Genomic DNA, 602 nt, shown 5'->3' on the forward strand with positions numbered 1-602 from the left:
GTGGCCTCATTATACTGCCCTACATAATCACAATCATTCCCACCAGAAGCACCTACCAGTACTTCTTCAACCAGATTTCCTTTGATCTATTTACAGTCTACTCTCACTAAAGGGGGAAACATAGGGCAAAGAAGATAAACCCATAGATTGCTTATAACTTAATTGGTCAGATTTTAGATTATGTTAAGTGTCTCCAAATCAATTACAATTAATTTCCTCATTTATGACCTGATTGTGTTTCAAAAGGTAGTTATCAAATATATTTACCCATAAAAATGTTCATTTTACAGGTCAATTCAAAATAGCCTTTTAATACTTAATGCAGTTAAATACAAGACATACACTATGAGCAAAGATACAAAATTATAATACAGCCACAAAAAAGTAAAAATAAACCTAAAAATCCTTTATTTTATTGAATGTCAGAAATTGAGGAAACCAGTNAAAGAAATTATGAGGAAAACTTTTGTACCACTATCAAAGAGTTTGAGAATTTTGACACATTAAAATAGCTTTAATTTTATCTCAAAACACATAGATTTTCTCTTCTCTTCTCTCTTCTCTTCTCTTCTCTTCTCTTCTCTCTTCTCTTCTCTTTCCTT

Source organism: Crocuta crocuta, unplaced genomic scaffold (genome assembly GCF_008692635.1).
Source record: "Crocuta crocuta isolate KB4526 unplaced genomic scaffold, BGI_CrCroc_1.0 scaffold307, whole genome shotgun sequence".
Taxonomy (NCBI): Eukaryota; Metazoa; Chordata; class Mammalia; order Carnivora; family Hyaenidae; genus Crocuta; species Crocuta crocuta.